The sequence below is a fragment of the Crinia signifera genome, chromosome 19 (genome assembly GCF_055691185.1).
Source record: "Crinia signifera chromosome 19, ASM5569118v1, whole genome shotgun sequence".
Lineage (NCBI taxonomy): Eukaryota > Metazoa > Chordata > Amphibia > Anura > Myobatrachidae > Crinia > Crinia signifera.
In genome coordinates, this window is record NC_139226.1 from 9,833,871 (window position 1) to 9,861,630 (window position 27,760).

Consider the following 27,760-nt stretch of genomic DNA (forward strand, 5'->3'; position numbering starts at 1 on the left):
CACCTCTTCAGGCAAGCCTATCATATTTAAGTTCTACATGCATAACCCTCCGAGGCACTTATGTATTATATAGCTTCCCTTCTGGACTTGTAACTTGTTGGGACTGCTATGCTATTACTGGTGCCTGTCCTTGTGTTTCCCTCCTATATCCCTATAGATTGTAAGCTTGCAGCAGGGCCCTCCTACCTCCATGTCTGTCTGTTGTTACCCAGTTTGTTTTATCACTGTTTACTATTGTAAAGCGCAACGGAATCTGTTGCGCTATATAAGAAACTGCAAATAAATAAATAAATAATTACATTTTAGCTGTCAGTGGTTCAAATGTAAATTTCTAGCCAATAGTTTAATAAACATTTTTGTTTAATGTAATTATTTCTATTATTTTGTAGCTGGTGGAACTCAAATGATTCCAGGTAATTTTAAAATCTAGTAGATTAAATTTATAGAAAAATGTTTGTAAAATGAAATGAATAACACATTTGACACAGACATATGATGTACAATATATATGGTACAAACAATAATATAAAATGTTACAATTCTAAACAAAAAGAGCTCCAAAAGTGTTGTCTGAAAGAGAATTTAAGCAAAAAAACTAACTAGTTCAGGAAATATATATTTTGTTTGCAATATAGATTTATTATTTTGTCTCTTGATACTATTATTTTTGATAAGTGATAGCTTCTAAAATGGCTGATTTGTTTTCTTTTTATTACAAAATGTAGGAGGGATACAAGGAATTGGAGGAATAACAGGCACAACTGAGACAGGAGTTAGTGAGTATCTGTATATATTATATATATATATATATATATATATATATATATATATATAAATAACATTTTTAAATTAGAAATTACTTTAATTTTAAATGATGATGTTTCTTAAATGTTAGATGGCAAAGTTTAAAAGTTACAATTGTTCATTTGAAAACCATTCACCAACCTCTATATAGTGCCAGCCCAAAGCAAACACATGTCATCTGAGGCAACAGGAAATTGTAACAAAGGCAAAATGTGCGGTGCCAAATTCTTCCATTGCTTTTGGTTCTGTTCCACAATACAAAATTTCTGGCGCAAGGTTCTCCATTTTATCAAAACACTCCTCTTACTTAAACTTCATCCAGGCCCATTGACATGTATTTGTATCAACTTTAAAAACTGGCTTATTCCCACCACTGCCACTATACATATACCCCTTATTACTATCATACTGACACTAGCAAAAAAAATGATACTCATCCATTGGACAGCACGTCCACCACATCTAGCAAATTGTTCCAACTCTTGTTGTTCCACAAACATTCAATAATGCTAGGTATATACACTTCCATCAACTACTTGCTCTCTAATTGGAACCCCTACATTAAATCTCTGAATCAGCTTCAATATAAACAAGCCATGGCATCCATTCAAATGTCCTGATCTATATTTATATATTAGTGTGTACTTACCTAGAGTATAACTGAGCCTCATACCAACTAGTTCTGTCAATGTAACTATAGATCTACAAGTATATTCAAACTATTTTACAGTAAACTTATTGTGTAAAAATTGAGCAAGTGATGCAATGAGTGATAGAAAACTTTTCTCGTATAGAAAATGTACCCTTTCCCCCTTCTCCTTCCCTCTGTCTTTGTCTTATAGAATTTGTTTTTCTTTTTTATATATGCTACTGTGTTATACAAGTATTCATAGGTACATTCCAATTGAGAAACATGTTCAACTACTGTATGGATCTTTACCGCATTTAACTTTGTAGTAATTTGATTTGAAGTCAAGAATTGTACCTTAACATAATTACCGGAATCCAAATGTTTGGATAATTGGAATCAAGAACGAGGAGAGTCATTTAATATGTTATATGTATACATGTACTTCTACATTACCATGGGCCTTATTCTGATCGGTGCGGCCCGATCAGAATATGCGGCCGCAACCGTGCAGGTGAATCCCCGCCTTCCATACGGATCGCCACCTGCCGTCCGTACGCGGATATGTGGCGATCCGCATGAAATTGGACGGGGATACGCCTCCTCCGTCTTGGGAGCAGCCCCTGCATTCGATGGTCGCCGAACATCGAATGCAGGGCCGCACGCTCCACCAGGTCCTGCAACACAAGACCACACGGACACTTGTCCGTGTGAAATCATGTATGGGGGCGGGCAGCTGACATCCGGCGATGTCAGATGCCCGCCCCGTAACCACTCGTCACGGCCTCATTACCATGCATACGCCCCGCGTTTGCATGGGAACGCCCATGAAACGCGGGGCGTATGCATAGGGTAATGAGGCTAAGTAGCCCCTCACGCCCCTCTACGCCCCCTGTGCGGCGTATAAAGAATCCGTGCGGCGAAATCGCCTGCACATGCACAGAGTGACCTCTGCACATGCGCAGACGATCAACATCGGCGATCCGTCCGCATGCGGGAATATCCGCACCGATCAGAATAAGGCCCCATGTTCCATGGTGGTTAACATATTTACCAATTGAAAAAAAAACATAACCAATAAATATATTGAAATCATAAAATACAAATGTAACCAATACTTCAGAGAACATATTTAGTTACTATAATTATTTTTTTTATTTTCTTGTAGCTGGTGGAACTCAATTTATTCCAGGTAATTTTGATATCTAGTAGATTACATGTATTTAAAAGTGTTTGTAGACTGAAGTGAATCACACATGTGACACATTAGATATTTGAAATATAGTATATACAGTAGCTGAAAAAATCATGAATATAAAATGTTTTAATGCCTAAGAATAGCATGCTCAGGGAAAATATTTTGTTTGCTATATGGATTTATTCTTTTGGCTCTTGATACTATTCATTTTAAGTACTAATAGTTTTAAAAACACTTATACGTTTTCTTCCTATTCCATAATTTAGGAGGTGTGCAAGGACTTGGAGGGATAACAGGCACAATAGGAGTTAGTGAGTACTGGTTTATTATCGTAAAACTTTTATTTCATTCTCTTTCCAAAATGTATTGCTCTAAATTTACACTTAACAAATTTGTATATATATAATATACAATTGTTCATTAAACCATTTTAGATAATTTTCCATTAAGAACATCTCTATTCAGATATCGGTTATCTAAATGATTCTGAAACCCATAATTTCCAGAATGTACTTTTTTTTGTTGCAAAAAGCATGTCTTGGGTCATATGTATCTGGCACTACAGGAGAAATTTTATGTAACAGACACTAAATACTTGCAAGAAAATTATTTCTCAGCTTTCAAATTAAGTCACTGACAGGAAACCTTATTTCTTTCACAAATTCAATATTCTGATTCACTCAGAAATGCACAATCACTCTCCTATGGATAAACCCATATGTACTGCAGGTGGGGCTGATGTAACATGTACAGAAAGAGTTAGATTTGGGTGGGGGGTGTACTTCCAACTGATATCTATATTGCAGTGAAAAAATAAAGCATCCAGTATTTACCCTGCACAGAAACAATAAAACACCCAAAGCTAGCTCTCTCTGCACATGTCACCTGCAGTGCATATGGTTTTGTCCCTTAGAGAGTGATTGTGCCTTTCCGAGTGAATCAGAATGACCCCCTGTGTTTTTTATGTGTTTGATGTGTTTATACAATATAAATGATTTTGTGCTTGCCCAATGGCCCTGTCTTCAAAATTCCTCCTTGAAATATAAAACTTTTTTTAAATATACAGAATATTCCATTATCCCAAATGCTTTTGGATAAGGGATACTCAACTTGTACATGTATTTATTGTATTGGTGACATTGTCTCAAACACAAGATACTATTGTTACAAGGTCTAATCAATTTTACATTTAGATTATCAATTCAATTCTTGATGTTGGTGACATAGTCCAACACTTCTCTTAGTAGATATGTCAGATTCTTTGATATATTGAATAATATTCATAAATTATTAATTACTATCATTTTTAGTCACAGTGTTTCTTAAATTCGAATTGTCATTTTTCAAAAGGTGTATTGCTACAACTTTAAATCACAATTATAGTTAATATATTTATTTTTTTCTTGTAGCTGGTGGAAATCAATTGATTCCAGGTAACTTAGATATTTAGTAAATTTCATGTATAGAAAAGTGAGTATAGACTGAAGTGATTAACACATGTGAATCAGACATGTGAAGTACAGTATATATCTGGTACAATCAATAATCAATAACAGAAAATGTTACCATTCAAACACATAATGCTCGAAAATATCTGTCTGAAAAAAAAAACAAGTATAGGAATTTTTTTTTTACTATTATTATTGAAAAGTGATAGTTTGTATAAAAGCTTATTGATATTCTTATCACATAATTTAGGAGGGTTGCAAGGCATCGGAGGGATAACAGGCACAACTGAGAGTGGAATTAGTGAGTATCTTTACAGAATAGTAAAACTTTTATTTATAATATTTGATTCTCTTTCCAAAATCTAAATCTCTAAATTTGTCACTAAATAAATTTGTATCGCAGTTTAAATTTTCCATAACTAATTATTAGATTTTTTTTTATTTAGGACATTTATTGGTTGAGTCGTCCTTACCCATATATCTGTTATAAAAATTATTACGAAATCCAAATATTCTAGAATGGACATTTGTTTTGCTAAAAACACTACTTTGGATATCTGTAACTTGCACTATAGGGGAAATTATATGTACCTGGTGCTAAATAGGAGCAATAATTTTTTTGCTTAGCATTCAAATTAAGGTCTGAGTCAGTTTAAACACTTGTTTTATGCTTTAAGCTTTATTTCATACATAAATAAAGTATATGTGTGAGTGTATATCATGTGTTTAATGTGTTTATAAAACATAAATGCATTTTGTGTTAACAAATGGGTCCTATCTTCAAAATATCTCATTAAATTTTGAAATATTCTGATTAATGGAATATTCCGTTATCTAAAATGCTTCTGATTCCAAGCATTTTGGATACAGGATTTTCAATCTGTATATACTTTTATTGACTTGGTGATTTCAAAACCACAAGATAGTATTGCTGCAAGGTCCTGTTGATCGTATATTTAGATTCTTAATACAATTTTTGATATTGGTGAAATAGTCCAACACTTTTCTTTGTCGCTATGTCAGGACCATTGATAATTAGAAATAACATTTGTATATTATTAATAAATAGTATTTCCAATGATGTTGTTTCTTAAATTTTAGCTATCAGTGGTTCAAATGTAAATTTCTAGCCAATAGTTTAATAAACATTTTTGTTTAATGTAATTATTTCTATTATTTTGTAGCTGGTGGAACTCAAATGATTCCAGGTAATTTTAAAATCTAGTAGATTAAATTTATAGAAAAATGTTTGTAAAATGAAATGAATAACACATTTGACACAGACATTTGATGTACAATATATATGGTACAAACAATAATATAAAATGTTACAATTCTAAACAAAAAGAGCTCCAAAAGTGTTGTCTGAAAGAGAATTTAAGCAAAAAAACTAACTAGTTCAGGAAATATATATTTTGTTTGCAATATAGATTTATTATTTTGTCTCTTGATACTATTATTTTTGATAAGTGATAGCTTCTAAAATGGCTGATTTGTTTTCTTTTTATTACAAAATGTAGGAGGGATACAAGGAATTGGAGGAATAACAGGCACAACTGAGACAGGAGTTAGTGAGTATCTGTATATATATATATATATATATATATATATATATATATATATATATAAATAACATTTTTAAATTAGAAATTACTTTAATTTTAAATGATGATGTTTCTTAAATGTTAGATGGCAAAGTTTAAAAGTTACAATTGTTCATTTGAAAACCATTCACCAACCTCTATATAGTGCCAGCCCAAAGCAAACACATGTCATCTGAGGCAACAGGAAATTGTAACAAAGGCAAAATGAGCGGTGCCAAATTCTTCCATTGCTTTTGGTTCTGTTCCACAATACAAAATTTCTGGCGCAAGGTTCTCCATTTTATCAAAACACTCCTCTTACTTAAACTTCATCCAGGCCCATTGACATGTATTTGTATCAACTTTAAAAACTGGCTTATTCCCACCACTGCCACTATACATATACCCCTTATTACTATCATACTGACACTAGCAAAAAAAAATGATACTCATCCATTGGACAGCACGACCACCACATATAGCAAATTGTTCCAACTCTTGTTGTTCCACAAACATTCAATAATGCGAGGTATATACACTTCCATCAACTCCTTGCTCTCTAATTGGAACTCCTACATTAAATCTCTGAATCAGCTTCAATATAAACAAGCCATGGCATCCATTCAAATGTCCTGATCTATATTTATATATTAGTGTGTACTTACCTAGAGTATAACTGAGCCTCATACCAACTAGTTCTGTCAATGTAATTATAGATCTACAAGTATATTCAAACTATTTTACAGTAAACTTATTGTGTAAAAATTGAGCAAGTGATGCAATGAGTGATAGAAAACTTTTCTCGTATAGAAAATGTACCCTTTCCCCCTTCTCCTTCCCTCTGTCTTTGTCTTATAGAATTTGTTTTTCTTTTTTATATATGCTACTGTGTTATACAAGTATTCATAGGTACATTCCAATTGAGAAACATGTTCAACTACTGTATGGATCTTTACCGCATTTAACTTTGTAGTAATTTGATTTGAAGTCAAGAATTGTACCTTAACATAATTACCGGAATCCAAATGTTTGGATAATTGGAATCAAGAACGAGGAAGTCATTTAATATGTTATATGTATACATGTACTTCTACATTACCATGTTCCATGGTGGTTAACATATTTACCAATTGGAAAAAAAACATAACCAATAAATATATTGAAATCATAAAATACAATTGTAACCAATACTTCAGAGAACATATTTAGTTACTATAATTATTTTTTTTATTTTCTTGTAGCTGGTGGAACTCAATTTATTCCAGGTAATTTTGATATCTAGTAGATTACATGTATTTAAAAGTGTTTGTAGACTGAAGTGAATCACACATGTGACACATTAGATATTTGAAATAGAGTATATACAGTAGCTGAACAAATCATGAATATAAAATGTTTTAATGCCTAAGAATAGCATGCTCAGGGAAAATATTTTGTTTGCTATATGGATTTATTCTTTTGGCTCTTGATACTATTCATTTTAAGTACTAAGAGTTTTAAAAACACTTATACATTTTCTTCCTATTCCATAATTTAGGAGGTGTGCAAGGACTTGGAGGGATAACAGGCACAATAGGAGTTAGTGAGTACTGGTTTATTATCATAAAACTTTTATTTCATTCTCTTTCCAAAATGTATTGCTCTAAATTTACACTTAACAAATTTGTATATATAATATTCAATTGTTAATTAAACCATTTTAGATAATTTTCCATTAAGAACATCTCTATTCAGATATCGGTTATCTAAATGATTCTGAAACCCATAATTTCCAGAATGTACTTTTTTTTTTGCAAAAAGCACTTCTTGGGTCATATGTATCTGGCACTACTGGAGACATTTTATGTAACAGACACTAAATACGTGCAAGAAAATTATTTCTCAGCCTTCAAATTTAGTCACTGATAGGAAACCTTATTTCTTTCACAAATTCAATATATATGACTGCGGGGGTTATTCTGATTCACTCAGAAATGCACAATCACTCTCCTATGGACAAACCCATATGTACTGCAGGTGGGGCTGATGTAACATGTACAGAAAGAGTTAGATTTGGGTGGGGGGTGTACTTCCAACTGATATCTATATTGCAGTGAAAAAATAAAGCATCCAGTATTTACCCTGCACAGAAACAATAAAACACCCAAAGCTAGCTCTCTCTGCACATGTCACCTGCAGTACATATGGTTTTGTCCCTTAGAGAGTAATTGTGCCTTTCTGAGTGAATCAGAATGACCCCCTGTGTTTTTTATGTGTTTGATGTGTTTATACAATATAAATGATTTTGTGCTTGCCCAATGGCCCTGTCTTCAAAATTCCTCCTTGAAATATAAAACTTTTTTTAAATATACAGAATATTCCATTATCCCAAATGCTTTTGGATAAGGGATACTCAACTTGTACATGTATTTATTGTATTGGTGACATTGTCTCAAACACAAGATACTATTGTTACAAGGTCTAATCTATTTTACATTTAGATTATCAATTCAATTCTTGATGTTGTTGACATAGTCCAACACTTCTCTTAGTAGATATGTCAGATTCTTTGATATATTGAATAACATTCATAAATTTTTAATTACTATCATTTTTAGTCACAGTGTTTCTTAAATTCGAATTGTCATTTTTCAAAAGGTGTATTGCTACAACTTTAAATCATAATTATAGTTAATATATTTTTTTTTTCTTGTAGCTGGTGGAAATCAATTGATTCCAGGTAACTTAGATATTTAGTAAATTTCATGTATAGAAAAGTGAGTATAGACTGAAGTGATTAACACATGTGAATCAGACATGTGAAGTACAGTATATATCTGGTACAATCAATAATCAATAACAGAAAATGTTACCATTCAAACACATAATGCTCGAAAATATCTGTCTGAAAAAAAAACAAGTATAGGAATTTTTTTTTTACTATTATTATTGAAAAGTGATAGTTTGTATAAAAGCTTATTGATATTCTTATCACATAATTTAGGAGGGTTGCAAGGCATCGGAGGGATAACAGGCACAACTGAGACTGGAATTAGTGAGTATCTCTACAGAATAGTAAAACTTTTATTTATAATATTTGATTCTCTTTCCAAAATCTAAATCTCTAAATTTGTCACTAAACCAATTTGTATTGCAGTTTAAATTTTCCATAACTAATTATTAGATTTTTTTTTATTTAGGACATTTATTGGTTGAGTCGTCCTTACCCATATATCTGTTATAAAAATTATTACGAAATCCAAATATTCTAGAATGGACATTTGTTTTGCTAAAAACACTACTTTGGATATCTGTAACTTGCACTATAGGGGAAATTATATGTACCTGGTGCTAAATAGGAGCAATATTTTTTTTGCTTAGCATTCAAATTAAGGTCTGAGTCAGTTTAAACACTTGTTTTATGCTTTAAGCTTTATTTCATACATAAATAAAGTATATGTGTGAGTGTATATCATGTGTTTAATGTGTTTATAAAACATAAATGCATTTTGTGTTAACAAATGGGTCCTATCTTCAAAATATCTCATTAAATTTTGAAATATTCTGATTAATGGAATATTCCGTTATCTAAAATGCTTCTGATTCCGAGCATTTTGGATACAGGATTTTCAATCTGTATATACTTTTATTGACTTGGTGATTTCAAAACCACAAGATAGTATTGCTGCAAGGTCCTGTTGATCGTATATTTAGATTCTTAATACAATTTTTGATATTGGTGAAATAGTCCAACACTTTTCTTTGTCGCTATGTCAGGACCATTGATAATTAGAAATAACATTTGTATATTATTAATAAATAGAATTTCCAATGATGTTGTTTCTTACATACAGCAGTATTACATGTATGTGATTTAAACTGGTCCGTTTCACTACAAGTCCCAGCATTCTGCTCTGCATGAATCCCTATGAGCCCATTGCAGCAGTATTACATGTATGTGATTTAAACTGGTCCGTTTCACTACAAGTCGTAGCATTCTGCTCTGCATGAATCCCTATGAGCCCATTGCAGCAGTATTACATGTATGTGATTTAAACTGGTCCGTTTCACTACAAGTCCCAGCATTCTGCTCTGCATGAATCCCTATGAGCCCATTGCAGCAGTATTACATGTATGTGATTTAAACTGGTCCGTTTCACTACAAGTCCCAGCATTCTGCTCTGCATGAATCCCTATGAGCCCATTGCAGCAGTATTACATGTATGTGATTTAAACTGGTCCGTTTCACTACAAGTCCCAGCATTCTGCTCTGCATGAATCCCTATGAGCCCATTGCAGCAGTATTACATGTATGTGATTTAAACTGGTATATAAAACACTATAACTGATAATCTGTATTTTTGCCCTTTGCATAACAAATGCTGTATTATTAATGTGTTTCTAGTCTTTATAGTACCTGTTTGAAGCTGTGTTCAGTAAGGCATACTTTATTGTAGTATATGTCTTGGCTAGTGTTTATGTTACACAGGCCTTGATTAGCTGGTCATGTGACCTCAGCTGTAGTCTATCTTAATTAGACCTGCTATATCTGGTCATATAGAAGGCAGTCCTCTGCCTGGGCAGTTCTCTAACTGAGAAATCTACAAAGTGGATTTACTTATAAAGAACAGTTATAAAACAGTTGAAAAACATTGAACAACATCAACCAAGGTAAATACAATACTTAATCCACACTTTCTCAAACAATCTCCCCTTTACCTGGTCACCAACAGACAAACTATCACATCATGCTCACCACAATGCTACTTCTCATTTCATTACATGGCATACTTACCAAACTTCAACCATCCTTTAATCTCCCTGACACTCACCACTCTGTACACATTGCCTCTTCCATTATTCACTCCCCTCTTCTAAACACTCATGAGCTCTTTAATTACTTCTCTACTTGTACTTTCACATCCACTTCCCATCACCAATACAAAAAACTGCAAACATCCACCTATCTCTATCTCTCCTTTCTAATCTTATTAGCTGGTGACATATCACCAAACCCAGGCCCCAACCACCTGACCCACCCAGATTTAATGGCTTCTAAGCCTAGAAATTCAGCTAACCTCATAAATATCACATGCCTCCCACCACACACCAAACAACTTACATGTGCCCTATTGAATGCACGCTCTATTTGCAATAAATTAACATCCATCCATGACCTCTTCATCTCCCACAACTTCAATCTGATGGCAATTACAGAAACCTGGCTCACACAATCAGACACGGTCTCGCCTGCAGCACTGTCACATGGTGGTTTCCACTTCACTCACACCTCTAGGCCTGGTAACTGTAAAGGAGGTGGAGTTGGTATATTACTGTCACAAGACTTCACATACTCAGTTCTCCCACCAGTTCCTTCACTCACATTTACATCATTTGAAGTACACTCCATTAGGGTTTTTTCCCCTTTCTCTCTGCGTGTTGCTGCTATCTATCGCCCACCTGGGCTTCCCAAATCTAAATTTCTGGAAGATTTCTCTGCCTGGCTCCCCCATTTCTTATCCTCTGACATCTCCACTATCATCCTGGGTGACTTCAACATTGCTATTGACAGTCCACCATCTCTGCATGCCTCCAAACTCCTCTCTCTAACCTCCTCTCTTGGCCTCTCCCAGTGGTCCGACGCCGCTACTCATGAGGAAGGCCACTGCCTTGACCTTGTTTTCACCAGGCTGTGCTCAGTCTCTGATTTTACTAACACTCCCTTCCCTCTCTCTGATCACAATCTCATTACTCTCTCACTCTCCTCCATTACCTCAAGCTCACTGACACAGAAATCATGCAAGCCTACTCTAACCCGCAGAAATACTAATGCTATTAATTTTCCACAACTTTCCACCTCCCTGCAACAACAGCTCTCACTAATTTCTACATTTACCTCTCCTGACTCTGCTGTTTCCCACCTCTACCAGACTCTTGAAACAGCCCTTGATGGAGTGGCTCCAGCTACCCATTATACCCCACGTAGGCTTAGATGCCAACCGTGGCACTCCAACACAACAAGACAACTACGAAATCAGTCACATAAAGTTGAACGCCAATGGCGTAAATCTCGTAATATTACTGATTTCCTCACATATAAGACTAGCTACCACTCCTACTGCAATGCTTTGGACACGGCCAAACAAACATACTACCAATCTCTCATCTCTTCTCATGCCACCAACCCTAGGCGACATTTTAACACATTTAAGTCTCTTCTGTACCCTCCCCCTCCTCCCCCACCGGCTACCATTAGTGCACAAGAACTTGCCTACTACTTTAAGGACAAGATTGATAACATCCGAGATTAAATGGTATGCTCCACAATCTCTAACCCTCTTTCTGCCACACCTGAACCCTCTGGCACTTTCTCTTCGTTTGAGCCCACAAATGAAAAGGAAGTATCCGCACTCTTCTTATCCTCCTACTCTACTACCTCTCCTCTTGATCCTATACCTGCACAAGTCATTAAAAATCTATCTCCTGTGCTTATTCCAACCTTAACTAAAATCTGCAATCTCTCTCTTGCTACTGGTACTTTTCCGTCTCTGCTCAAACATGCAGCGATTACTCCCATTCTGAAAAAACACAATTCTGACCCTAACTCTCTCTCTAACTATCGTCCTATCTCTCAGCTCCCATGCCTCTCCAAGCTACTTGAGAGACTTGTCTACTCTCGCCTAACAAACTTTCTTAACTCCAACACCCTATTAGACCCGCTTCAGTCAGGCTTTCGTTCTCAACACTCCACTGAGACAGCACTGACTAAAGTGGTTAATGATCTGGTAACAGCTAAGTCTAAAGGCCATTACTCACTGCTTATTCTTCTAGATCTTTCTGCTGCGTTTGACACTGTGGATCACACTCTCCTTTTACAAACACTACACTCCCTAGGTCTTAATGATACAGCCCTTTCCTGGTTCACATCTTACCTATCTGATCGCTCTTTCACTGTTCGCTTCTCTGACTCTACTTCCTCTTCACTACCTCTGTCAGTCGGAGTTCCGCAAGGCTCAGTCTTAGGTCCTCTGCTTTTCTCAATCTATACCTCCTCGCTTGGCAAACTAATCAGCTCCTTCGGATTTCAGTATCACTTATATGCGGATGATACTCAAATCTATCTATCAACCCCAGAGTTGTCACCAGTGGTTTTGGGCCGAGTCTCTGAATGTCTCTCTGCCATCTCACTTTGGATGTCTTCTCGCCAACTCAAACTCAATATTTCCAAAACTGAATTACTTACATTCCCGCCAACTAAGAACAGTTACCATCCTGATATCTCCATCACTGTTGACAACTCGACAATCTACCCTACCCAACAAGCTCGTTGCTTAGGGGTCACCCTCGACTCTGACCTGTCCTTTGTTCCCCACATTCAATCTGTCTCCAAATCATGTTACATGCATCTAAAAAACATATCCAAAATACGACCGTATCTCACACAAGACACTACTAAATCTCTTATCCATGCACTCATTATATCCCGCATTGATTATTGCAATAGTCTCCTAACTGGACTTCCCAAGAACAGACTCTCACCACTGCAATCCATTTTAAATGCTGCTGCTAGGCTGATCTTCCTTGCAAGACGCTCATCGTCTGCTGATCCGCTCTGCCAGTCCCTCCATTGGTTGCCTGTATATTACCGTATTCAATATAAAACACTTCTCCTCGCATATAAAGCTATTAACCATACTGCACCAGCATATATCTCTGCACTTATCACACAATATCTCCCATCTCGACCACTCCGCTCTGCACAAGATTTGCGTCTCTCATCTGAGCGGATCACTAGCTCCCATTCACTATTACAGGACTTTCATCGGGCTGCTCCCATCCTATGGAATGCCCTTCCATGCACAATTAGACTCTCCGCTAGCCTCCAAACTTTCAAGCGTTCCCTGAAAACTCACCTCTTCAGGCAAGCCTATCATATTTAAGTTCTACATGCATAACCCTCCGAGGCACTTATGTATTATATAGCTTCCCTTCTGGACTTGTAACTTGTTGGGACTGCTATGCTATTACTGGTGCCTGTCCTTGTGTTTCCCTCCTATATCCCTATAGATTGTAAGCTTGCAGCAGGGCCCTCCTACCTCCATGTCTGTCTGTTGTTACCCAGTTTGTTTTATCACTGTTTACTATTGTAAAGCGCAACGGAATCTGTTGCGCTATATAAGAAACTGCAAATAAATAAATAAATAATTACATTTTAGCTGTCAGTGGTTCAAATGTAAATTTCTAGCCAATAGTTTAATAAACATTTTTGTTTAATGTAATTATTTCTATTATTTTGTAGCTGGTGGAACTCAAATGATTCCAGGTAATTTTAAAATCTAGTAGATTAAATTTATAGAAAAATGTTTGTAAAATGAAATGAATAACACATTTAACACAGACATATGATGTACAATATATATGGTACAAACAATAATATAAAATGTTACAATTCTAAACAAAAAGAGCTCCAAAAGTGTTGTCTGAAAGAGAATTTAAGCAAAAAAACTAACTAGTTCAGGAAATATATATTTTGTTTGCAATATAGATTTATTATTTTGTCTCTTGATACTATTATTTTTGATAAGTGATAGCTTCTAAAATGGCTGATTTGTTTTCTTTTTATTACAAAATGTAGGAGGGATACAAGGAATTGGAGGAATAACAGGCACAACTGAGACAGGAGTTAGTGAGTATCTGTATATATTATATATATATATATATATATATATATATATATATATATATATATATAAATAACATTTTTAAATTAGAAATTACTTTAATTTTAAATGATGATGTTTCTTAAATGTTAGATGGCAAAGTTTAAAAGTTACAATTGTTCATTTGAAAACCATTCACCAACCTCTATATAGTGCCAGCCCAAAGCAAACACATGTCATCTGAGGCAACAGGAAATTGTAACAAAGGCAAAATGTGCGGTGCCAAATTCTTCCATTGCTTTTGGTTCTGTTCCACAATACAAAATTTCTGGCGCAAGGTTCTCCATTTTATCAAAACACTCCTCTTACTTAAACTTCATCCAGGCCCATTGACATGTATTTGTATCAACTTTAAAAACTGGCTTATTCCCACCACTGCCACTATACATATACCCCTTATTACTATCATACTGACACTAGCAAAAAAAATGATACTCATCCATTGGACAGCACGACCACCACATCTAGCAAATTGTTCCAACTCTTGTTGTTCCACAAACATTCAATAATGCTAGGTATATACACTTCCATCAACTACTTGCTCTCTAATTGGAACCCCTACATTAAATCTCTGAATCAGCTTCAATATAAACAAGCCATGTCATCCATTCAAATGTCCTGATCTATATTTATATATTAGTGTGTACTTACCTAGAGTATAACTGAGCCTCATACCAACTAGTTCTGTCAATGTAACTATAGATCTACAAGTATATTCAAACTATTTTACAGTAAACTTATTGTGTAAAAATTGAGCAAGTGATGCAATGAGTGATAGAAAACTTTTCTCGTATAGAAAATGTACCCTTTCCCCCTTCTCCTTCCCTCTGTCTTTGTCTTATAGAATTTGTTTTTCTTTTTTATATATGCTACTGTGTTATACAAGTATTCATAGGTACATTCCAATTGAGAAACATGTTCAACTACTGTATGGATCTTTACCGCATTTAACTTTGTAGTAATTTGATTTGAAGTCAAGAATTGTACCTTAACATAATTACCGGAATCCAAATGTTTGGATAATTGGAATCAAGAACGAGGAGAGTCATTTAATATGTTATATGTATACATGTACTTCTACATTACCATGGGCCTTATTCTGATCGGTGCGGCCCGATCAGAATATGCGGCCGCAACCGTGCAGGTGAATCCCCGCCTTCCATACGGATCGCCACCTGCCGTCCGTACGCGGATATGTGGTGATCCGCATGAAATTGGACGGGGATACGCCTCCTCCGTCTTGGGAGCAGCCCCTGCATTCGATGGTCGCCGAACATCGAATGCAGGGCCGCACGCTCCACCAGGTCCCGCAACACAAGACCACACGGACACTTGTCCGTGTGAAATCATGTATGGGGGCGGGCAGCTGACATCCGGCGATGTCAGATGCCCGCCCCGTAACCACTCGTCACGGCCTCATTACCATGCATACGCCCCGCGTTTGCATGGGAACGCCCATGAAACGCGGGGCGTATGCATAGGGTAATGAGGCTAAGTAGCCCCTCACGCCCCTCTACGCCCCCTGTGCGGCGTATAAAGAATCCGTGCGGCGAAATCGCCTGCACATGCGCAGAGTGACCTCTGCACATGCGCAGACGATCAACATCGGCGATCCGTCCGCATGCGGGAATATCCGCACCGATCAGAATAAGGCCCCATGTTCCATGGTGGTTAACATATTTACCAATTGAAAAAAAAACATAACCAATAAATATATTGAAATCATAAAATACAAATGTAACCAATACTTCAGAGAACATATTTAGTTACTATAATTATTTTTTTTATTTTCTTGTAGCTGGTGGAACTCAATTTATTCCAGGTAATTTTGATATCTAGTAGATTACATGTATTTAAAAGTGTTTGTAGACTGAAGTGAATCACACATGTGACACATTAGATATTTGAAATATAGTATATACAGTAGCTGAAAAAATCATGAATATAAAATGTTTTAATGCCTAAGAATAGCATACTCAGGGAAAATATTTTGTTTGCTATATGGATTTATTCTTTTGGCTCTTGATACTATTCATTTTAAGTACTAATAGTTTTAAAAACACTTATACGTTTTCTTCCTATTCCATAATTTAGGAGGTGTGCAAGGACTTGGAGGGATAACAGGCACAATAGGAGTTAGTGAGTACTGGTTTATTATCGTAAAACTTTTATTTCATTCTCTTTCCAAAATGTATTGCTCTAAATTTACACTTAACAAATTTGTATATATATAATATACAATTGTTCATTAAACCATTTTAGATAATTTTCCATTAAGAACATCTCTATTCAGATATCGGTTATCTAAATGATTCTGAAACCCATAATTTCCAGAATGTACTTTTTTTTGTTGCAAAAAGCATGTCTTGGGTCATATGTATCTGGCACTACAGGAGAAATTTTATGTAACAGACACTAAATACTTGCAAGAAAATTATTTCTCAGCTTTCAAATTAAGTCACTGACAGGAAACCTTATTTCTTTCACAAATTCAATATTCTGATTCACTCAGAAATGCACAATCACTCTCCTATGGATAAACCCATATGTACTGCAGGTGGGGCTGATGTAACATTTACAGAAAGAGTTAGATTTGGGTGGGGGGTGTACTTCCAACTGATATCTATATTGCAGTGAAAAAATAAAGCATCCAGTATTTACCCTGCACAGAAACAATAAAACACCCAAAGCTAGCTCTCTCTGCACATGTCACCTGCAGTGCATATGGTTTTGTCCCTTAGAGAGTGATTGTGCCTTTCCGAGTGAATCAGAATGACCCCCTGTGTTTTTTATGTGTTTGATGTGTTTATACAATATAAATGATTTTGTGCTTGCCCAATGGCCCTGTCTTCAAAATTCCTCCTTGAAATATAAAACTTTTTTTAAATATACAGAATATTCCATTATCCCAAATGCTTTTGGATAAGGGATACTCAACTTGTACATGTATTTATTGTATTGGTGACATTGTCTCAAACACAAGATACTATTGTTACAAGGTCTAATCAATTTTACATTTAGATTATCAATTCAATTCTTGATGTTGGTGACATAGTCCAACACTTCTCTTAGTAGATATGTCAGATTCTTTGATATATTGAATAATATTCATAAATTATTAATTACTATCATTTTTAGTCACAGTGTTTCTTAAATTCGAATTGTCATTTTTCAAAAGGTGTATTGCTACAACTTTAAATCACAATTATAGTTAATATATTTATTTTTTTCTTGTAGCTGGTGGAAATCAATTGATTCCAGGTAACTTAGATATTTAGTAAATTTCATGTATAGAAAAGTGAGTATAGACTGAAGTGATTAACACATGTGAATCAGACATGTGAAGTACAGTATATATCTGGTACAATCAATAATCAATAACAGAAAATGTTACCATTCAAACACATAATGCTCGAAAATATCTGTCTGAAAAAAAAAACAAGTATAGGAATTTTTTTTTTACTATTATTATTGAAAAGTGATAGTTTGTATAAAAGCTTATTGATATTCTTATCACATAATTTAGGAGGGTTGCAAGGCATCGGAGGGATAACAGGCACAACTGAGAGTGGAATTAGTGAGTATCTTTACAGAATAGTAAAACTTTTATTTATAATATTTGATTCTCTTTCCAAAATCTAAATCTCTAAATTTGTCACTAAATAAATTTGTATCGCAGTTTAAATTTTCCATAACTAATTATTAGATTTTTTTTTATTTAGGACATTTATTGGTTGAGTCGTCCTTACCCATATATCTGTTATAAAAATTATTACGAAATCCAAATATTCTAGAATGGACATTTGTTTTGCTAAAAACACTACTTTGGATATCTGTAACTTGCACTATAGGGGAAATTATATGTACCTGGTGCTAAATAGGAGCAATAATTTTTTTGCTTAGCATTCAAATTAAGGTCTGAGTCAGTTTAAACACTTGTTTTATGCTTTAAGCTTTATTTCATACATAAATAAAGTATATGTGTGAGTGTATATCATGTGTTTAATGTGTTTATAAAACATAAATGCATTTTGTGTTAACAAATGGGTCCTATCTTCAAAATATCTCATTAAATTTTGAAATATTCTGATTAATGGAATATTCCGTTATCTAAAATGCTTCTGATTCCAAGCATTTTGGATACAGGATTTTCAATCTGTATATACTTTTATTGACTTGGTGATTTCAAAACCACAAGATAGTATTGCTGCAAGGTCCTGTTGATCGTATATTTAGATTCTTAATACAATTTTTGATATTGGTGAAATAGTCCAACACTTTTCTTTGTCGCTATGTCAGGACCATTGATAATTAGAAATAACATTTGTATATTATTAATAAATAGTATTTCCAATGATGTTGTTTCTTAAATTTTAGCTATCAGTGGTTCAAATGTAAATTTCTAGCCAATAGTTTAATAAACATTTTTGTTTAATGTAATTCTTTCTATTATTTTGTAGCTGGTGGAACTCAAATGATTCCAGGTAATTTTAAAATCTAGTAGATTAAATTTATAGAAAAATGTTTGTAAAATGAAATGAATAACACATTTGACACAGACATTTGATGTACAATATATATGGTACAAACAATAATATAAAATGTTACAATTCTAAACAAAAAGAGCTCCAAAAGTGTTGTCTGAAAGAGAATTTAAGCAAAAAAACTAACTAGTTCAGGAAATATATATTTTGTTTGCAATATAGATTTATTATTTTGTCTCTTGATACTATTATTTTTGATAAGTGATAGTTTCTAAAATGGCTGATTTGTTTTCTTTTTATTACAAAATGTAGGAGGGATACAAGGAATTGGAGGAATAACAGGCACAACTGAGACAGGAGTTAGTGAGTATCTGTATATGTATATATATATATATATATATATATATATATATATATATAAATAACATTTTTAAATTAGAAATTACTTTAATTTTAAATGATGATGTTTCTTAAATGTTAGATGGCAAAGTTTAAAAGTTACAATTGTTCATTTGAAAACCATTCACCAACCTCTATATAGTGCCAGCCCAAAGCAAACACATGTCATCTGAGGCAACAGGAAATTGTAACAAAGGCAAAATGAGCGGTGCCAAATTCTTCCATTGCTTTTGGTTCTGTTCCACAATACAAAATTTCTGGCGCAAGGTTCTCCATTTTATCAAAACACTCCTCTTACTTAAACTTCATCCAGGCCCATTGACATGTATTTGTATCAACTTTAAAAACTGGCTTATTCCCACCACTGCCACTATACATATACCCCTTATTACTATCATACTGACACTAGCAAAAAAAAATGATACTCATCCATTGGACAGCACGACCACCACATATAGCAAATTGTTCCAACTCTTGTTGTTCCACAAACATTCAATAATGCTAGGTATATACACTTCCATCAACTCCTTGCTCTCTAATTGGAACTCCTACATTAAATCTCTGAATCAGCTTCAATATAAACAAGCCATGGCATCCATTCAAATGTCCTGATCTATATTTATATATTAGTGTGTACTTACCTAGAGTATAACTGAGCCTCATACCAACTAGTTCTGTCAATGTAATTATAGATCTACAAGTATATTCAAACTATTTTACAGTAAACTTATTGTGTAAAAATTGAGCAAGTGATGCAATGAGTGATAGAAAACTTTTCTCGTATAGAAAATGTACCCTTTCCCCCTTCTCCTTCCCTCTGTCTTTGTCTTATAGAATTTGTTTTTCTTTTTTATATATGCTACTGTGTTATACAAGTATTCATAGGTACATTCCAATTGAGAAACATGTTCAACTACTGTATGGATCTTTACCGCATTTAACTTTGTAGTAATTTGATTTGAAGTCAAGAATTGTACCTTAACATAATTACCGGAATCCAAATGTTTGGATAATTGGAATCAAGAACGAGGAAGTCATTTAATATGTTATATGTATACATGTACTTCTACATTACCATGTTCCATGGTGGTTAACATATTTACCAATTGGAAAAAAAACATAACCAATAAATATATTGAAATCATAAAATACAATTGTAACCAATACTTCAGAGAACATATTTAGTTACTATAATTATTTTTTTTATTTTCTTGTAGCTGGTGGAACTCAATTTATTCCAGGTAATTTTGATATCTAGTAGATTACATGTATTTAAAAGTGTTTGTAGACTGAAGTGAATCACACATGTGACACATTAGATATTTGAAATAGAGTATATACAGTAGCTGAACAAATCATGAATATAAAATGTTTTAATGCCTAAGAATAGCATGCTCAGGGAAAATATTTTGTTTGCTATATGGATTTATTCTTTTGGCTCATGATACTATTCATTTTAAGTACTAAGAGTTTTAAAAACACTTATACATTTTCTTCCTATTCCATAATTTAGGAGGTGTGCAAGGACTTGGAGGGATAACAGGCACAATAGGAGTTAGTGAGTACTGGTTTATTATCGTAAAACTTTTATTTCATTCTCTTTCTAAAATGTATTGCTCTAAATTTACACTTAACAAATTTGTATATATAATATTCAATTGTTAATTAAACCATTTTAGATAATTTTCCATTAAGAACATCTCTATTCAGATATCGGTTATCTAAATGATTCTGAAACCCATAATTTCCAGAATGTACTTTTTTTTTTGCAAAAAGCACTTCTTGGGTCATATGTATCTGGCACTACTGGAGACATTTTATGTAACAGACACTAAATACTTGCAAGAAAATTATTTCTCAGCCTTCAAATTTAGTCACTGAAAGGAAACCTTATTTCTTTCACAAATTCAATATATATGACTGCGGGGGTTATTCTGATTCACTCAGAAATGCACAATCACTCTCCTATGGACAAACCCATATGTACTGCAGGTGGGGCTGATGTAACATGTACAGAAAGAGTTAGATTTGGGTGGGGGGTGTACTTCCAACTGATATCTATATTGCAGTGAAAAAATAAAACATCCAGTATTTACCCTGCACAGAAACAATAAAACACCCAAAGCTAGCTCTCTCTGCACATGTCACCTGCAGTACATATGGTTTTGTCCCTTAGAGAGTAATTGTGCCTTTCCGAGTGAATCAGAATGACCCCCTGTGTTTTTTATGTGTTTGATGTGTTTATACAATATAAATGATTTTGTGCTTGCCCAATGGCCCTGTCTTCAAAATTCCTCCTTGAAATATAAAACTTTTTTTAAATATACAGAATATTCCATTATCCCAAATGCTTTTGGATAAGGGATACTCAACTTGTACATGTATTTATTGTATTGGTGACATTGTCTCAAACACAAGATACTATTGTTACAAGGTCTAATCTATTTTACATTTAGATTATCAATTCAATTCTTGATGTTGTTGACATAGTCCAACACTTCTCTTAGTAGATATGTCAGATTCTTTGATATATTGAATAACATTCATAAATTATTAATTACTATCATTTTTAGTCACAGTGTTTCTTAAATTCGAATTGTCATTTTTCAAAAGGTGTATTGCTACAACTTTAAATCATAATTATAGTTAATATATATTTTTTTTTCTTGTAGCTGGTGGAAATCAATTGATTCCAGGTAACTTAGATATTTAGTAAATTTCATGTATAGAAAAGTGAGTATAGACTGAAGTGATTAACACATGTGAATCAGACATGTGAAGTACAGTATATATCTGGTACAATCAATAATCAATAACAGAAAATGTTACCATTCAAACACATAATGCTCGAAAATATCTGTCTGAAAAAAAAAACAAGTATAGGAATTTTTTTTTTACTATTATTATTGAAAAGTGATAGTTTGTATAAAAGCTTATTGATATTCTTATCACATAATTTAGGAGGGTTGCAAGGCATCGGAGGGATAACAGGCACAACTGAGACTGGAATTAGTGAGTATCTCTACAGAATAGTAAAACTTTTATTTATAATATTTGATTCTCTTTCCAAAATCTAAATCTCTAAATTTGTCACTAAACAAATTTGTATTGCAGTTTAAATTTTCCATAACTAATTATTAGATTTTTTTTTATTTAGGACATTTATTGGTTGAGTCGTCCTTACCCATATATCTGTTATAAAAATTATTACGAAATCCAAATATTCTAGAATGGACATTTGTTTTGCTAAAAACACTACTTTGGATATCTGTAACTTGCACTATAGGGGAAATTATATGTACCTGGTGCTAAATAGGAGCAATATTTTTTTTGCTTAGCATTCAAATTAAGGTCTGAGTCAGTTTAAACACTTGTTTTATGCTTTAAGCTTTATTTCATACATAAATAAAGTATATGTGTGAGTGTATATCATGTGTTTAATGTGTTTATAAAACATAAATGCATTTTGTGTTAACAAATGGGTCCTATCTTCAAAATATCTCATTAAATTTTGAAATATTCTGATTAATGGAATATTCCGTTATCTAAAATGCTTCTGATTCCGAGCATTTTGGATACAGGATTTTCAATCTGTATATACTTTTATTGACTTGGTGATTTCAAAACCACAAGATAGTATTGCTGCAAGGTCCTGTTGATCGTATATTTAGATTCTTAATACAATTTTTGATATTGGTGAAATAGTCCAACACTTTTCTTTGTCGCTATGTCAGGACCATTGATAATTAGAAATAACATTTGTATATTATTAATAAATAGAATTTCCAATGATGTTGTTTCTTACATACAGCAGTATTACATGTATGTGATTTAAACTGGTCCGTTTCACTACAAGTCCCAGCATTCTGCTCTGCATGAATCCCTATGAGCCCATTGCAGCAGTATTACATGTATGTGATTTAAACTGGTCCGTTTCACTACAAGTCCCAGCATTCTGCTCTGCATGAATCCCTATGAGCCCATTGCAGCAGTATTACATGTATGTGATTTAAACTGGTCCGTTTCACTACAAGTCCCAGCATTCTGCTCTGCATGAATCCCTATGAGCCCATTGCAGCAGTATTACATGTATGTGATTTAAACTGGTCCGTTTCACTACAAGTCCCAGCATTCTGCTCTGCATGAATCCCTATGAGCCCATTGCAGCAGTATTACATGTATGTGATTTAAACTGGTCCGTTTCACTACAAGTCCCAGCATTCTGCTCTGCATGAATCCCTATGAGCCCATTGCAGCAGTATTACATGTATGTGATTTAAACTGGTATATAAAACACTATAACTGATAATCTGTATTTTTGCCCTTTGCATAACAAATGCTGTATTATTAATGTGTTTCTAGTCTTTATAGTACCTGTTTGAAGCTGTGTTCAGTGAGGCATACTTTATTGTAGTATATGTCTTGGCTAGTGTTTATGTTACACAGGCCTTGATTAGCTGGTCATGTGACCTCAGCTGTAGTCTATCTTAATTAGACCTGCTATATCTGGTCATATAGAAGGCAGTCCTCTGCCTGGGCAGTTCTCTAACTGAGAAATCTACAAAGTGGATTTACTTATAAAGAACAGTTATAAAACAGTTGAAAAACATTGAACAACATCAACCAAGGTAAATACAATACTTAATCCACACTTTCTCAAACAATCTCCCCTTTACCTGGTCACCAACAGACAAACTATCACATCATGCTCACCACAATGCTACTTCTCATTTCATTACATGGCATACTTACCAAACTTCAACCATCCTTTAATCTCCCTGACACTCACCACTCTGTACACATTGCCTCTTCCATTATTCACTCCCCTCTTCTAAACACTCATGAGCTCTTTAATTACTTCTCTACTTGTACTTTCACATCCACTTCCCATCACCAATACAAAAAACTGCAAACATCCACCTATCTCTATCTCTCCTTTCTAATCTTATTAGCTGGTGACATATCACCAAACCCAGGCCCCAACCACCTGACCCACCCAGATTTAATGGCTTCTAAGCCTAGAAATTCAGCTAACCTCATAAATATCACATGCCTCCCACCACACACCAAACAACTTACATGTGCCCTATTGAATGCACGCTCTATTTGCAATAAATTAACATCCATCCATGACCTCTTCATCTCCCACAACTTCAATCTGATGGCAATTACAGAAACCTGGCTCACACAATCAGACACGGTCTCGCCTGCAGCACTGTCACATGGTGGTTTCCACTTCACTCACACCTCTAGGCCTGGTAACTGTAAAGGAGGTGGAGTTGGTATATTACTGTCACAAGACTTCACATACTCAGTTCTCCCACCAGTTCCTTCACTCACATTTACATCATTTGAAGTACACTCCATTAGGGTTTTTTCCCCTTTCTCTCTGCGTGTTGCTGCTATCTATCGCCCACCTGGGCTTCCCAAATCTAAATTTCTGGAAGATTTCTCTGCCTGGCTCCCCCATTTCTTATCCTCTGACATCTCCACTATCATCCTGGGTGACTTCAACATTGCTATTGACAGTCCACCATCTCTGCATGCCTCCAAACTCCTCTCTCTAACCTCCTCTCTTGGCCTCTCCCAGTGGTCCGACGCCGCTACTCATGAGGAAGGCCACTGCCTTGACCTCGTTTTCACCAGGCTGTGCTCAGTCTCTGATTTTACTAACACTCCCTTCCCTCTCTCTGATCACAATCTCATTACTCTCTCACTCTCCTCCATTACCTCAAGCTCACTGACACAGAAATCATGCAAGCCTACTCTAACCCGCAGAAATACTAATGCTATTAATTTTCCACAACTTTCCACCTCCCTGCAACAACAGCTCTCACTAATTTCTACATTTACCTCTCCTGACTCTGCTGTTTCCCACCTCTACCAGACTCTTGAAACAGCCCTTGATGGAGTGGCTCCAGCTACCCATTATACCCCACGTAGGCTTAGATGCCAACCGTGGCACTCCAACACAACAAGACAACTACGAAATCAGTCACGTAAAGTTGAACGCCAATGGCGTAAATCTCGTAATATTACTGATTTCCTCACATATAAGACTAGCTACCACTCCTACTGCAATGCTTTGGACACGGCCAAACAAACATACTACCAATCTCTCATCTCTTCTCATGCCACCAACCCTAGGCGACTTTTTAACACATTTAAGTCTCTTCTGTACCCTCCCCCTCCTCCCCCACCGGCTACCATTAGTGCACAAGAACTTGCCTACTACTTTAAGGACAAGATTGATAACATCCGAGATGAAATGGTATGCTCCACAATCTCTAACCCTCTTTCTGCCACACCTGAACCCTCTGGCACTTTCTCTTCGTTTGAGCCCACAAATGAAAAGGAAGTATCCGCACTCTTCTTATCCTCCTACTCTACTACCTCTCCTCTTGATCCTATACCTGCACAAGTCATTAAAAATCTATCTCCTGTGCTTATTCCAACCTTAACTAAAATCTGCAATCTCTCTCTTGCTACTGGTACTTTTCCGTCTCTGCTCAAACATGCAGCGATTACTCCCATTCTGAAAAAACACAATTCTGACCCTAACTCTCTCTCTAACTATCGTCCTATCTCTCAGCTCCCATGCCTCTCCAAGCTACTTGAGAGACTTGTCTACTCTCGCCTAACAAACTTTCTTAACTCCAACACCCTATTAGACCCGCTTCAGTCAGGCTTTCGTTCTCAACACTCCACTGAGACAGCACTGACTAAAGTGGTTAATGATCTGGTAACAGCTAAGTCTAAAGGCCATTACTCACTGCTTATTCTTCTAGATCTTTCTGCTGCGTTTGACACTGTGGATCACACTCTCCTTTTACAAACACTACACTCCCTAGGTCTTAATGATACAGCCCTTTCCTGGTTCACATCTTACCTATCTGATCGCTCTTTCACTGTTCGCTTCTCTGACTCTACTTCCTCTTCACTACCTCTGTCAGTCGGAGTTCCGCAAGGCTCAGTCTTAGGTCCTCTGCTTTTCTCAATCTATACCTCCTCGCTTGGCAAACTAATCAGCTCCTTCGGATTTCAGTATCACTTATATGCGGATGATACTCAAATCTATCTATCAACCCCAGAGTTGTCACCAGTGGTTTTGGGCCGAGTCTCTGAATGTCTCTCTGCCATCTCACTTTGGATGTCTTCTCGCCAACTCAAACTCAATATTTCCAAAACTGAATTACTTACATTCCCGCCAACTAAGAACAGTTACCATCCTGATATCTCCATCACTGTTGACAACTCGACAATCTACCCTACCCAACAAGCTCGTTGCTTAGGGGTCACCCTCGACTCTGACCTGTCCTTTGTTCCCCACATTCAATCTGTCTCCAAATCATGTTACATGCATCTAAAAAACATATCCAAAATACGACCGTATCTCACACAAGACACTACTAAATCTCTTATCCATGCACTCATTATATCCCGCATTGATTATTGCAATAGTCTCCTAACTGGACTTCCCAAGAACAGACTCTCACCACTGCAATCCATTTTAAATGCTGCTGCTAGGCTGATCTTCCTTGCAAGACGCTCATCGTCTGCTGATCCGCTCTGCCAGTCCCTCCATTGGTTGCCTGTATATTACCGTATTCAATATAAAACACTTCTCCTCGCATATAAAGCTATTAACCATACTGCACCAGCATATATCTCTGCACTTATCACACAATATCTCCCATCTCGACCACTCCGCTCTGCACAAGATTTGCGTCTCTCATCTGAGCGGATCACTAGCTCCCATTCACTATTACAGGACTTTCATCGGGCTGCTCCCATCCTATGGAATGCCCTTCCATGCACAATTAGACTCTCCGCTAGCCTCCAAACTTTCAAGCGTTCCCTGAAAACTCACCTCTTCAGGCAAGCCTATCATATTTAAGTTCTACATGCATAACCCTCCGAGGCACTTATGTATTATATAGCTTCCCTTCTGGACTTGTAACTTGTTGGGACTGCTATGCTATTACTGGTGCCTGTCCTTGTGTTTCCCTCCTATATCCCTATAGATTGTAAGCTTGCAGCAGGGCCCTCCTACCTCCATGTCTGTCTGTTGTTACCCAGTTTGTTTTATCACTGTTTACTATTGTAAAGCGCAACGGAATCTGTTGCGCTATATAAGAAACTGCAAATAAATAAATAAATAATTACATTTTAGCTGTCAGTGGTTCAAATGTAAATTTCTAGCCAATAGTTTAATAAACATTTTTGTTTAATGTAATTATTTCTATTATTTTGTAGCTGGTGGAACTCAAATGATTCCAGGTAATTTTAAAATCTAGTAGATTAAATTTATAGAAAAATGTTTGTAAAATGAAATGAATAACACATTTGACACAGACATATGATGTACAATATATATGGTACAAACAATAATATAAAATGTTACAATTCTAAACAAAAAGAGCTCCAAAAGTGTTGTCTGAAAGAGAATTTAAGCAAAAAAACTAACTAGTTCAGGAAATATATATTTTGTTTGCAATATAGATTTATTATTTTGTC